We start from the raw sequence: 12,545 nt of genomic DNA on the forward strand, positions 1-12,545 counted from the left end.
TTATATGTACAATCACAATTAATCAATTAAATTAGAAATCTAATTTGTGTCACTGAAATAGACCAGTTTGGTTCCCTGGCGTTAACACTCATGTCACAACCAAACTGGCGCTTATTCTTCATTGGAAAGATTAATTGTTAAATCTACTTGAGTAAAAATGTCAATTGTGTAACTATGCTTTCTTTACCCGCTCTTTTCACAAAGGCGTGTGCATATCATGTTCTAAATTTTGTTCTGGCGGTGTTTGCATTTTTGTTCCTTGGGATTTGCGGTCATTTTTGATATTCTATATTTCATGCTGTGCAGAGTACCCGCACATAACTACACCACATCTGGTCTCGGTCACACCTTTATCTCCATAACTACACCACATGCTGTGCAGAGCACCGGCACAAAACTACACCACATCTGGTCTAGGACACACCTGTCCCTTATTTTGTTCCCTTCCTCTCCGTGTTTCATTCTTACATATACATTATGTATATTATTCAATATATATTATTTATGTTTTGGAGGCAGAAATACAAGATAACAACAGAAGACCGTGCAAAGAATCAGTAGGTTGGCCTGTGGCCTGATCTGCTCAGTATTTCCAGATTTTTAAAAAAAAAAATTAGATTTTCAGCATCTGCGGGTTTCTTTTGTTCTTTTATACATAAAATAATTGCTAAAAAAGTATTTTATGATAACATAAACAGAAATCAAACAAGCTGATGTATACGGATGACAGGTCAAGGGCACTAAATTGGAACTGTATATAAAAGGTTGCCAGAATTGGTTTTTATTTCTGTGTTCGGTTACTTTGCACAGTATTAAGTGGCACAGACGGACACACACACACACACACACACACACACCATTGCAACCATAACAACTGTAACAAGTAAATTAATGTATATAAGTTTCTTTCTTTTCCTGTTATTTAAGGTAAGCGACTATAGATGTAAATAATAACCAAAATGTTCTACAAAGTATACATTTGCTTTTCAAAAGAGTTTGTTTTACTGCTACTTAACACAACAAATCCGATTTGATTTACAGAAGTCCGTTTATAACCATTGTGTACATGTTAATAATGCCCGCAATACTGAAAGTGGTATTTTTTTTTGATGATAAGATAGTTGGCCTAAATGGATTACATTGCAAGAAAAATAAATGAATTCTTTTTGCATATTTTTAAAATCCGTGATGTGAAGCATGATTCCAATTTCAAGAGGTTTGACATTATGGAAAATGTTAATTACTTCAGTAATATTTTGCATTTATGTAAAGCCACGAATGTTTTTGTCCTCATGTAAGTTTGAGTTTCTGTTACCCAAGTTGAGAATAGTCTATATACCGAATCAGAATTTGTCCTTTTTTCATATCTGGATTAATTACAGCTTTAAAAAAAACTTCAGGAGACAGCCTCTGAAAAGAAGATACCTCCCAGAATGAAGTTATGCGCACTGCATGCACGAACGCTCCACTGCGAATGTTGAAATATTTAATGTATTTATGATATATTAAATCTGAATTCACGGACACCTGGGTACTCACATTTGTTTGACAACCTTTTATTTTCCTTCTAAAAGTCCATTTTGCTGTTCGGAAACCCCCAAAGCATTAAACAAGGACAATCGGCGTGGATTCAGTTAATGTTAGTCAAACCAAGCATCCTTAATCAGCATTCTGATTGCATCACCAACTAACAAATAATTTACTACACAGAACATTGCATTCTATTTCATTAAAGCCCCTTTAGATATTCTGTTCTGCAGGGGCGTCCTATTTCGTTTGCAATGTAGACACTTGAGAAAAAAAATTAACATATGAAAAATCTGTACAAAATGTTTCAGCAAAAATGCATTTTGGACAAAAAGTGTACAAAATGACGAGGGTTTGTAAAGGTTTAAAAACAAGGAGGCTTATATCTACGCCAGTAATATTGTGAAAGGCATGGCAATTGTATATGCACCAATACATACGATGTGTATGTTGTGTATTTAGCACGGAAAAGAATTTAACAACGAAAACAAAATATATTCAAAATATGCATATTCCTGATGTATATAGACAATATGCGGAAGTACGTGAGCACAAGTCTTTGGAATGAATATACACGTGGGTTTTATTTCGTGTCTTGGTCAATTATGGATATTTGGCTGATCAGTCATTGAAGTTCTTACTAACTATATAAATTTCTAGTAAACTTATTTTTCACTACTAATTATTTCGTGGTCATTTTCTTATCTTTATGCAGGGAGCATCCCAGTGGAATCATAAAGCGCGGGTGCTGAAGTTTAGAATTATTTTATTCTTTCTTTTGTTTTGTAGAACATCAAAAGTAACTTGATAAAATTTATAATATCGATTTCATTGTTATGTAACTATGTCAAGTGCGAGACACAGATGAAATTATGTCTCTTGGTGGTGAAGGGGGAATTAGAGATCCAAGCGGCATGAAAACACAGACTACAATTCACTGCTGCCCCGATGAAATAATGGCACGAAGACATAACGCACAGCAGTATGCAATCTTTGCATTTTCGCTTTCCTCTGTAAAATTACGCAACGTCTCGCTTTGCATTCGTTAATTCCTGCTTTAGTTACAACAAAATATTACATTTTACAACCAAATGATTTTGGTTTTAAATCAAACGAACACAAATTGTTTCTGTAACATAAAACATTCATCTGTTAAATTATTTATTTATCCATACGGGATTTACTTGTCATAATGAGACAATTAAAAGGTTAGAGTGTATGTAGATTTGAGATGGCGTTATCATGCAGGTAAGATACTGGAATATTCAATTTTTTTGGAATAAACTGAAGATTACATGGAGCGCTGCCACAAGAAAGCAGCACCGATCATCAAAGAGACCCAGCATCTAGAAATTCATGTTCTTTTCTCGCTGCTACTATTGGGCAGGAGATACAGACACCACACCACCAGGTTCAGGAACAGTGATTACCATCAGGGCCCTGAACAGGAGTGGATAACCTCACTCACCACAATGAGCCTTGGGTCCCATTGCACCAGGTTCAGGAACAGTGATTACCCCACAACCATCAGGCTCCTGAACCAGTGTGGATAACTTCACTCACCACAATGAGCCTTAGGTCCCACACCACCAGGTTCAGGAACAGTTATTACCCCACAGCCATCAGGGCCCTGAACCGGCGTGGACAACTTCACTCGCCACAACTCTAAGCTGATTCTGCAACCTAGGGACATACTTTAAAGGACTCTAAAACTCTTGTTCTCAGTATTATTATTTTTATGTTCACAATTTGGCTTATTTTGCACATCAGCTGTGTATCAGTTTTTGTTTATGTAGAGTTTTTCGTAAATTCTATTGCACTTCTTTATTTTCCTGTAAATGCCTGCAAGAAAATGAATCACAGGGTAGCATATGGTAAGATATACGTACTTTGATATCAAACCAATTAACATACAGTCATGAATTGCTAATTACGTTCATGCATATTTGGGTCATTGTGCGTGAGTGGTTGCCATGGACTGAAAGATCTCGGATACGGGGATTACTGTACGGCATTGCCCTCTGCTGATTCTGAAATTGTTGCCCGTGTCAGGTGCAGCTCTGCATACTTTAGCAATGTCTGGTTCATACCTTTTTAAATAAAGTAACCTTTACAAAGTAAAATATTCGGTGTCTACAGTTTTCTCTGAAAACTAAGCGAAAAACAAGCGATTTCTCTGAAGATGCTCGAGTCATTCTCATACGCCCACTGCTGCCCTGCCATAATACGAGCAACTTATACTCAGATACTAATTGAAATTTACGTCCAGTTATCACTTGTGCCTCCGTAAAAAAACATTATTGACTGTTTTAAGAGCTGAACCTCTTACACGATATCGCATTTTATATTATGCAGCAGACTTGAAAGCGCGTCAGGTACCACTTGATAACCAACCATGTTGTAAGGGCGAAAAAAAACTAATTTATTCCAGAAATATGCTCAAAGCCGTTGATTTTAGACAAAAAAAAATCTATCTGGTCAAAATCTAAAATATTGAAAATAAACCACTCTACATACCCGGAGTTTACTGATTAGTACGTTATAGGCAAAGCATAAATGGGTTAGCACTCTATTCCCTGGTGTAGGAAAATGAGAGGGGATTTATTTGATAGAAGTATTCAAAGTTATGAGCGGTATAGGCAGGGTAGATGCAAGCAGGCTTTTCCACATAGGCTGGGTGAGACTAAAACTCGAGGTCACTGATTAAAGGTAAAAGGTGAAACGCCTAAGGAGAACCTGAAGGAGGAACTTCTTCCCTTGGGGGGTGTTGGGAACATCGGGCGGGCTGCCAGCAGAATGGGGAATGCGAGTTCGATTTCAACATGTCAGAGAAATTCGGATAGGAACACGGATGGGGTGGGTGTGGAAGGCAATGGTCCAGGTAGGGACTACTAGGCACGTTAATAGTCGGCACTGACCCGATGCCCGAAGGGCCCATTTCAGCCCTGTGGTGTTCTCATCCATAACTATCATGCGAGATAGCTATTTGGACATTCGCTGCAATGGTCGTTGGTAGAGTGCGTCATTGTGTAAAACCCACATTCCCAGGTGCCGGTCTTGGTGTGTCCTCTGTGTTCAATCATTAGCACTGGCGCTTCAAATCTCGGCGGGATTCTTGGGGAGTTGTTTGCAAATCCATGTACAGTTTGGCTGCAACTAGAGTGTGGCATTTCCAGACGTGCTACTAATGCAAGCAATTCCGACTCCACGTAAAATCTCGAGATAACCGCGTTCGTTATCTGTGACCCTCAATTACTGAGATTATGGATGGGCAGCTGTTGGTAAAGCATGTCCGCTGTCTACCTCATGAAATCAGCAACATTCCCTGAACAACGTCGCATTGTAGTTTTCCAGGTAAACTTGAAAGCTAACCAGGTCGAAAACCCTTTAGGGTTATTAGATGTTCAAGATATAGATTGTCCATCTTTATCCAACTTCTCCCTGGACAATCACAGGTGTTCCCTCCCCCTCCCCCCGAAAGTGTCTCAATCGGAGACGTCGACTGTTTATTCCTCTCCATAGATGCTCTGACCTATTGAGTTCCTCCAGCATTTTGTGTGCGTAACTCGTAATTAAGCAGAGCCATAGGGTCGTAGAAAAGTACAACACAGAAACAGGCCCTTCGGCCCATCTAGACCGTGTGGAACCATTTAGCCTGCCTACTGCCATCGATGCGCACCGGACCCATAGCTCTCCATACCCCTATCATCTATGCACCTATCCAAACTCATCTTAAAAATTGCAATCGAGCTCGCATGCACCACTTGCACTGGCTGCTCGTTCCACACTCTCACGACCCTCTGAGTGAAGCAGTTCCCCCTCATATTCCCCTTAAACTTTCACATTCCACCCTTAACCCGTGACCTCTAGATGTAGCCCTACCCCACACCAGTAAAAAAAAACTATTGGATTTATCTTATTTTTACCCCTCATGATTTTGTAAATCAAATCTCCCCTCGATCTTCTACGTTCCAAGGAACGTATTCAATCTTTCCTTTCAACTCGGGTCCTCCAGACCCGGCAACATCCTTGTAAACGTATATTTTTCTTAAAATTTCATTTTGTTACAGCAAATAACACCAATCCTTAAGCATAATTCTGAAATGACGTTCTTCTTCATGCTCTAGAATTGAAAAGCTGCTTCTATTTGGGATCCGATCTATTATTGCTTCTGGATTATTATGGATTTACATGGGTACTGGCACCAGAAAGCAGCATCCATCATTCACAGACCCACCATCCAGGCCACAGCCTCCGATCTCATTCCACAGCCTACAGACTCAAGAACTCTTTACAACTCACATTCTCAGTATTTGTTGCACAATTTGTCTTATTTTTCACATTGGTTGTTTGCCAGTATTCACTTATGTATTATATTTTTAAAATTCTATTGTATTCCTTTATGTTCCAGCAAGGAAATGAATTACAGGGTAGTATGTGGTGACATATACTGTACGTACTTAAACACTGTCATGGACAGTCTCGAGTCTGGCTGCAAAAGGAGGCCCGGTCATGGGGCTAGTAACTTCATCCGATAAAAAACCTGTACTAAAGCCCAGTAAAGGCGTCCGTTAGTCTTGCGAGACCATGGATCTGCACCTGGAAAGTCTTCACTCTCCAGGGCGCAGGCCTGGGCAAGGTTGTATGGAAGACCAGCAGTTGCCCATTCTGCAAGTCTCCCTTCTCCACAACATCAATGTTGTCCAAGAGAAGGACATTAGGACCCATACAGCTTGGCATCAGTGTCGTCGTAGAGCAATGTGTGGTTAAGTGCCTTGCTCAAGGACACAACACATGTTGCCTCGGCTGGGGCTCGAACTCATGACCTTCAGGTCAGTAGTCCAATGCCTTAACCACTTGGCCATGCGCCCACACTTGACCCGGTACCTTGGAGAGATAGGAAAAGTTTCCTGGGAAAGCTCGAAAGACTGGCCCAGGACGGTGGATTCTGGTGAGCTGCTGTTGTCGGTGGCCTATGTCCCTGTGAGGGTGATGGGATTAAATATATGTGCTTTGATCATGTGAATTTAATCTTGCATTTTAATATTGACTTTCATTAGGGAAATAAAGTTTTATGGTCCAGCAAAGGAAAGATGTCAATGTGTTATGAAACAATGAATATATTTACAGTACTATGCAAAAGTCTTAAGCAAATGTACAGAGCTAGGGTGCATAAGACTTTTGCACAGTACAGTATTTGCCAATGTGGAGCGGAGAGTGTGTTTGTAAATCTGACAGGAGCAAAGGATATTCAGAATGTCAAGGATGGAGTGCTGCAGGAGGTGTGTGGGACAGGTGGCAGAAAAAGAGTACTGGGACAGGGCAGGGGGAGCGTGGTACAGATGCAGGCACACCCAGCCCTGAAACACCAGGCAAGGTCACTTGACATCCACAGATTTGCTGATAATACAATCATTGTTGGCAGAATCTCAGATGGAGGTGAGAGGACGTACAGGAGCAAAATATACCAGCTGGTAGAGTGGTGTCACAGCAACAACCTTGCATTCAATGTCAGTATGACCAAAGAACTCATTGTGGTCTTCAGAAGGTGTAAGACAAGGGAACACAAACCAATCCTCATGAAGGGATCAGAAGTGGAGAGAGGGAGCAATTTCAAGTTCCAGGATGTCAAAATCTCTGGGGATCTAACCTGGTTCAAACATATCGATGCAGTTACAAAGAAAGCAAGTCAGTGGCTATATTTCATTAGGAGTTTGAGGAGATTTGGTTTGTCACCTAAAACACTCAAAAACTTCTATAGATGTACCATGGAGAGCATTTTGACAGGCTGCATCACTGTCTGGTATGAGGGGGTGGTGCTACTGCACAGGATCAAAAGAAGCTACAGAAAGTTGTAAAATTAGTCAGCTCCATTATAGGTACTAGCCTCTGTAATATCTAAGACATCTTCAAGGAGCAGTGCCTCAGAAAGGACGTCTAATTTTAAGGACCTCCATCATCCAGGAATGCCCTCTTCCCATTGTTACTGTCAGGAAGGAGGTACAGGAGCCTGGAGTCATGCACTCAGTGATTGAGGGACAGCTTCTTCCCCTCTGCCATCTGATTCCTAAATGGACATTGAATCTTCACTTTTTTATTATTTCTGCGTTTGCACTTGCACTAGTATTCTTAATTTAACTTTTTAATGTACATATTCTGTATATATTTACTGTAATGCATTATTTTTCTCCCTATTTATCATGTATTGCATTTATCAGCTGCTGCTAAATTAACAAATTTCACAACATATGCTGGTGATATTAAACCTGATTCTGATTCAGATTTCAAGCAATTGATATATTGATCATTACAGACTGTCTCTCTGGCGCTTCCCGCTCCCTCCCCTCTCCCTTCCCCTTTTCCCAACCATGATTCCCCTCTCCCTGCCCCCTTCCCACTCTCAGTCCACAATAGAGACCCAGATCAGAATCAGGTTTATCATCACTCACATATGTCATGAAATGTGTTACTTTTGTGGCAATAGTACAGTGCAATCCTTAAAATTACTACAAAGTCATAGGCACCCTAGATATATATATGACAGTCCTATGGGAAGATAGCTTGGAGGAGGCCTTTGAAAGGAAGCTCTCCAAGTACGCAGGACTGGTCAGCAACTTTCAGCAGGCTAGATGGAGAGCGAGGTGTCTCCCAGTGGAGGTTGGTTGTAGGGGATTCGTAGCCCGTTCCTTAGTTACAGCCTTCAGCATTTTGGACATCGAGGGAGAGAGGAAGAGGAGAGCCATCCGCAGTACCACCGATGCGGCAGAGAGGGCCTCAAGATGGCTGTGGCTCAAGAGAGGGGAGCCATGAAGTCATAAGTAGCTAGTCATCTGGACACAAGCTGAGGTCTGATCAGCCCCGGCTGGGTCACCTGGAGGAGGTTGTATGATGTTGAAAGACCCGAAACACCTGGTGATTCCAGGAACATCACTGAAGATGTGTCCAGAAGCATCAGTAGATGTATGTACACAGGAGATATATATATATATATATATATATACATACACACACACACACACACACACACACACACACACACACATATATATGTGTGTGTGTGTGTGTGTGTGTGTGTGTATGTATATATATACACACACACTTTTGTTCACTACTGTATAAACCTTGATTTAATACAAATGCAAACACATGATGAGACTACGTTCACTTTCTCGTGATTAAATTTTTAGTCTATAAGTATCAATACCCATCCATAGGAATGTCCTTCTGAAAATTCTAGAAAATAAAGTAGGAATGCCCAACTAACCATTTTTAAAGAATGGAACATCAGCTGAAAACCAACAGAAACCAGAGCACAAAACAAGCATGTTAAGATTTTGTCTGTGACCTTTCATGCTGGAAATCATAATCCAAATAACTTGTTCTTCAGTGATTAGAGAGTTTATGGTATTTAATGCATTGTAACAACAGTGGATGGATACCATACTGCGTAGTCATCTGATGGTGGAAAAAGTTGTCATCTGATGATTTGGCATGTCACTGATTCAGTAAATACTGTTGTGCTTGGGACATAACGGGAAGTCAGGTTTCTGTGTGGGTGACTGCAGCACGGCAATGATACCAGAAGCTTATACAGCCCTTGCTCATTTCCCTGGTAACCATCAAGAGCAGAGCACCAAAGATACCATCTCAAAGAAAATTAGACTGCTCTGTACAATGGCGTTACTGTTCATATTGACTTTCTTTGAAAATCGAGAAATTTATAGTGAGTGCTTGATCTCAAAAGCTGAAACAAAACGTGGAAAGAATAAATAGTCATAGAGTCATAGAAAACTACAGCACAGATACAGGCCCTTCGGCCCATCTGGTCCGCACCAAACCATTTAAACTGCTTAGTCCCATCGACCTGCATCCGGACTGTACCCCTGCCATCCATGTACCTATTCACACTTCCCTTAAACATTGGAATTGAGCACGCATGTACCACTTGCAGCTCACTCCACACTCTCATGGCTCTCTGAATGAAGTAGTTACCCTCGTGTTCCCCTTAAACTTTTCACCTTTCACACCCTTCTAGTTGTAGTCCCACTCATTATATATATTTACCATTATTACTGTAACATATATTTCTTTATATGTTACATTAGTAATGGGAGTCGTGTCTAATACAACATAGGACACTACAGTACAGTACGGGCCCTTTCGCCCACAATGTTGTGCCAAACTCTTAACCTACTCTAAAATCAGTCTGACTCTTCCCTCCTACAGTACCCTCCATTTCATTGTTAACCATAAACCTTTGCCAGGACGTTCCATGCACTCATCATCCTCAGTGTAAAAAAAAACCTGCCTCTAATATCCCTCCTATACCTTTCTCCAATCACCTTAAAATTATGCCCCCTCATATCAGCCATTTCCATCCTGAGAGAAAAAAGTCTCTGGTTGTCCACTCAATTTATGACCCTTGTCATTTTGTACACTTCTATCAAGTCGCCTCTCATCCTCCTTTGTTCCAAAGAGGAAAGGCCTAGCTTGCTCAGTTTATCATAAGACATGCTCTCTAATCCAGGCAGCATTCTGGTGAATCTTCTCTGCACCCTCTCTAAAGATTCTACATCCTTCCTATAATGAGGCGACCTGAAATGAACATAACATAATATATAAATTTATGAGCATTGGAGACATTGATCAATCCACAGTCAGGATTTTCTCCTATTTTGGAATAAGTGTGCCTAACTCTTCACAAAAGCAATTCTACACTGCACGCACTGATACATACAGAGAGTTTAAGTTTCATTCGACCTTGAATGACACTACATCATTGTAATGTGAATGATGCTGTCAGGTTGAAACCTTTATGCATTGGAGAATATTTTCCACTGGTCCACTGTATTTTAAATAAGGGCACCTAAATGAGATGAATCCCCTGTTATACTTAGTCTCGCATCTACCTCCAAAGGAAAGACTGCAAAAAACCACCAGACTGAAAGAAGAATGGGTAGCTTCTGGTATCACAGAGCCCACAGGTAATAGATGCTGAGATAGTAAGGAGAGATAGCTCTCTGAGGAGAGCAAGGAGAGTGAAATCCAAGGTTTGATCAAGGGGTTAAAATGATTGAAGAGGGTGATGATAATCAGGACAGGAAGAACTTGCATTCTTTAAGTGTATGATTGCCAGCACAGTATTAGGACCTTCTACCCAATTATACCCATATGGTGGATGGTAATATGCACATCCCTACTATTGAGTAAAACTAGCTGAATGTAAACCTCTTTTTCTTCAGATCTTCTTGTCACTGTCTGATATTTTTATGCTGAATCTTTTAAGGCAGGGGTTCCCAACCTGTTTTATGCCAGACCAATACAATTAAGCAAGGATTCCATGGACCCCAGGTTAGGAACCACTGTTTCAAGGGCAAACTGATCATTCTTAGGAGGCCAAGTCATTGGGAATATTTACGGCAGATATTAATAGGTTCTTGGGGGTTCAGGGTTCCAGAGAGAAAGTGGGAGATTGGGAAACAAAAATCAAAACGCCAGGATTGAATGGCAGAGCAGACCTGATGAGCTGAATGGACCAATGCTGCTCCAATGCCTTATGGTTTTATTCCCCTGAATAATCGCAAGCTCAAAAAATACTTCCAACATGGTACCTTAGGCTTATTATCCTTCTAAAAAAAACAAATGATCTCTGAAGACATTCTTAATTTATTCCTTACCTTCAATGACCTATCTTGTGAGCAAATATTCTCCAATATGTACTGGAATGTAGATCATAATTAAACAGGCTATTGCGTGCAGTTTTCGGCTTCTAATCATCCAAAGGACACTGAAGTGCTGGAGAGGGTTAAGAGAGTGAAAAGCAGTAATGATTCTGGTACTTAAGGCTAAACATTATGAAGAGTCTTGAAGAAATAATCTTTTTTTCTCCAACTTGAAAATGTTTAAGGAGGACGCGATTCTCAAATTGCTGAAAGGCTTTGATTATATAGTTGTAAGTAGATTATTTAACTATGGTTGTGAGCATAAAGGTGAAGAGCCAATTTAATGAAAAAAACTGAACCAGGAATAAGAAATTATAAGAAATGTGTTTCCTATTGTGTAGTTAAAAATACCTAACAGCCTTTAGAAGGCATAAGCCTTTAGACGAGAGGTAACTTGATAGAGGTGTACAAGATGATGAAGATAAAAGAAGTACAGGATAAGAGGCATAAATCGAATGGACAGCCAGATACTTTTTCCCTAACAGGAAATGGCTAATATGAAGGGGCATAATTTTAATACGATTGGAGGAAAGTATAGCAGGGAAGTCAGAGGTAATTTTTTTTTTACACAGAGTGCAGGGTGCATGGAATACCCTGCAAGGGGTGGTGGTAGAGGCAGCTATTTTAGGGATATTTTAGAGAACCTTAGATAGGCACATGGAAAAAAGAAGAATGGAGGGCAATGTGGGAGGCAAGGGTTAGATTGATCTTGGAGTTAGCCAAAAGATTGATGTGACACCAAAGGGGTGGTACTGCGCTGAAATGGTCTACATTCTATATTATATATAGCTGTCCACATTAATTCCTACAAAATAGAGTTAGATACTGTATGGATCAATTTAGGAGTTCAGTAGCACCAGCTACTCTTTGCTCAATGGAATTATCGATCCTAAATTGGTGGTTTCTGGACTAGTGGGGAATAGAGGAAGAGCAGGGGGGAGGTGTTTACTGGAAGAAGAAATCCATATTTATGCCATCAGGTTGGAGGCTACCCAGAGCGAGTATAAGGTATTGCTCCTCCACTTGACATAAAAGGAGGCCATGGCCTGACACATCGGAACGGGAATGGGAATGGGAATTTCAGCGATTGCCCACCAAGAAGTCCCGCTTATGTTGGATGGTGTGGAGGTGTTCGATGAAGTGGTCCCCCAATTTATGATGGGTCCCACCCATGAAGAGGAGGTCTTATTGTCTTATTAGGAGATTTGGATACATTGACAACCCCAGCAGATTTGCAGGTGAAGTGTTGCCTCACCTGGAAGGACCGTTCGTGTCCCGCAATGGAGGAGAGGGAGG

Source organism: Mobula hypostoma, chromosome 16 (genome assembly GCF_963921235.1).
Source record: "Mobula hypostoma chromosome 16, sMobHyp1.1, whole genome shotgun sequence".
NCBI lineage: Eukaryota > Metazoa > Chordata > Chondrichthyes > Myliobatiformes > Myliobatidae > Mobula > Mobula hypostoma.